Raw genomic sequence first — 3,324 nt, forward strand, 5'->3', positions numbered from 1 at the left:
TAAGATATTATCTTGCCCAGCTGGTGTGGCTGAGCATCGACTCATGAACCAGGAGGTCACAGTTTGATTTCCGGTCAGGAACATGCCCAGGTTGTGGGCTCAGTCCCCAGGAGGGAGCCTGTAGGTGGCAGCTGATCAATGATTCTCTCTCATCATTGATGTTTCTATCTCTCTCCCTCTCCCTTCGTCTCTCTGAAATCAATAAAAAACAACATATTAATAAAAAAGATATTCTCTCACATAACCACAGCACAGTTATCAAATTCAGAAATTTTCATAATGGTACAATACAGCTTATATTCCAATTTCACTAGTTCCAATGTTTCCATCTAGAATTCAATCCAGGTCCTTGTATTAAATTTAGTTGTCATGTGTCTTTAGTCTCCTTTTACTTTTTCTTTTTTTTTAAGCCTTCTTTATTTTTGGTTTTTATTTAATTAAATAATTTTCTTTCCATTACAGTTGACATACAATATTAGTTTCAGGTGTACACCCCAGTGATTAAATTAAACAGTTCCTCAGCCTTTCTTTGTCTTTCATGGCATTATTTTTTTCTCTCACTACAGGTAAGTTTTATTCTTGCAGTTTTACATATGAAGTAAGTGTGGTCAAGAATCCTTAAATGACTTCTGAAAGATCAAGATTAGGCAATTCTAAGTGGAAGAACTGGTAGCTGAACTTCTGATGCCACACAGGTCTGTGCTCTGTCATATTTTTAAAGAGTACAGACAGTTATTTTGTAAAAGTTCCCTCAAATTGTGTATCTTGATATTTCCTCATAACTAGATTCAGTTTATGCACTTCTGGCAGGAATACTACATAACGGACGCATCTTCTTAGGGCATCTTATCAGGAAGCATGTAATATTAGATTGGTAATGCCAACTTTAATCATTTGGTCGAAGGAGTGGCCTCCAAGTTAGGAACACTATAAAGTTACTATTTTTCCCTTGTAATTAAAAAATAACATGAACGCCCTGGCTGGTGTGCCTCAGTTGGTTGGGCAGCGTCCTATGCACCAGGAGGTCACTGGTTCGATTCCCAGTCAGGGATCACGCCCGGGTTTTGATTTCAATCCCCAGCAGGAAATGTGCAGGAGGCAGCCGATTGATGTTGCACTCTAACATTGATGTTTCTCTCTCTCTCTCTCTTCCTCTCTTTCTGTCTAAAAATCAATAAACTATTCTTTAAAAAAAACAACGTGGAAAATATAGAGTATGTAAATATCCTGTTCCTCATCTAAGTTTCACCCACTAGTTTTTGTATCCATTGATGATTTTTGCCTACATCAATTATTAGTTTGAAAATTGCAAAAATGGTTATTTTCTATTACTTTCCATATTTAATGGTGGATGTTCTATTGTAAGGAGGAATTTTATCTTCTTCCCTATTAATTTGTTCATTATCAGTATGGATTCATTAATCAAATAGGTTATAATCCACTCTGATTTATTTTAATGAACAATAATATCAAATGTGGTCAGTAGGATTCCCTTCCAGCTGGCTTATGTGTCCTTTTTGATGTCTCCATAATTTTTTGAACATGTTTTTATTTTCTGGCGCAAGATGTTCAAGACTTATCATCTACTTCCCCTCCCTCAGTGCTGGAATCAGCCATGTCTCTAAGGATCCTTAGTTTCTTTTAGGGATGGCATTTAGCAACCCAGATTTGGCACTAGGTGTACTCATTGATATCGAAGTCATTGATTTCTAGTCCTTTCAGTGAATAGAGCTAGGAATATATCTTATGAATGATAAGTCTATACTAATACCTCCAATTCCAGTTAAACTCCCAAAAGTTCTTCTCCACTTTCCCTCATCTCATATTTTAGCTCCCTTCTCCCACAGTGAGAATCCTGGTTTTCAGCAACATCAATGTTTTTACATATTATATTACACACAATATATTGTCAGAATAGCTACACTCATATCACTAGAAAACAAACCTACTCAGTAGAGTTCAAGATTTGCTTGTAGTTATTATTTTTTTCTTTAGAGTAATGGTGTATTATTAAAGTAGTGTGCTCAGACGTTATTCAGATTAGGTTTTTTTTCTTTAATGTGGTTGTTTCTCACTTGAAATAGTCAGGCTCCCCTTTTTTCTTTTTTCTTTTTTTTAATACGTCTTTATTAATTTCAGAGAGAGGAAGGGAGGGGGAGAGAGAGAGGTAGAAACATCAATGATAAGAGAGTCATTGATCCGCTGCCTCCTGCAGGCCTCCCACTGGGGATCGAGCTTGCAATCAGGGCATGTGCCCTGACCGGAAATCCAACCGTAATTTCCTAGATCGTAGGTTGATGTTCAACCACTGAGCCATGCCAGCAGGGTCCCTTTTTCCTGTTTGTATTTAAGTTATTTTCCCATTCTTATTGATTTGATTTGTACAATTTTAAATTTACTTATTTATGAATATGTTTTTGTTGATTTTTAGAGAGAGAGGAAGGGAGAGAGAAACATGGATGTGAGAGAAACATCTATCAATTGACAACCCCCCCCCCCCCCCCCCCCCCCCCCCCCCCCCCCCCCCCCCCCCCCCCCCGTACGCACCCAAACCTGGACGTGTGCCCAGACCAGAATCGAACCAGCAATCCTTTGGTGAACCAGATGATGTTCAACCAACTGAGCCAGGGCTATAACTTATTCTTTAAATTGTACTAAAATATACATAACATTAAATTTACCATTTTAACTATTTTTAATTGTATAATTCACTGGCATTAAGTATATTCACATTGTTGCAAACACCACCACTATCCATTTCCAGAACTTTTTTAATCTTACAAAACCAAATTATTTGGTTTTATATTTTTATTATTTAAAAAATATTAACATTATTCCAAAAGTCAAAACTATACAAACTGGAGTACTTTAGAGAAGTATCAGTCCCTCTCATAACTGTTCTACTTCATTTCCTCCACCTCCTATAGGTAACCAAAATCATTAGTTTCTGGTTTAACCTTTCTTTGTTTCCTTTTTCATAATTGGGCAAATATGTATATATTTTCTTTTTTCCTCTTGTATTTGAAACAAATGTAGTGTAATATGTATATTCCTTTGCACTTTGGGTTTTTCACTGAACAATAGATCTTGAAAATCCATAGTACATAACTCTTCCTCATTTTTTTTACAGCTTTGAAATATTCCATGGTGTTTATGTACCAAGGTATGCTCAATTAGCCTCCTATATGCAGACATTTAGGTAGTTTTGAGAATATTTTGTTTACAAATAGTGCTGAAATAAACAACTGTGCACATATATTCTCTTATTACTGGAGTAGATCCCTAGAAGTGTAATTTCTGGATCAAAAGGTAAATGCATTTGTA

The sequence above is a fragment of the Miniopterus schreibersii genome (assembly GCF_964146895.1).
Source record: "Miniopterus schreibersii genome assembly, chromosome: X".
Classification (NCBI taxonomy): Eukaryota; Metazoa; Chordata; class Mammalia; order Chiroptera; family Miniopteridae; genus Miniopterus; species Miniopterus schreibersii.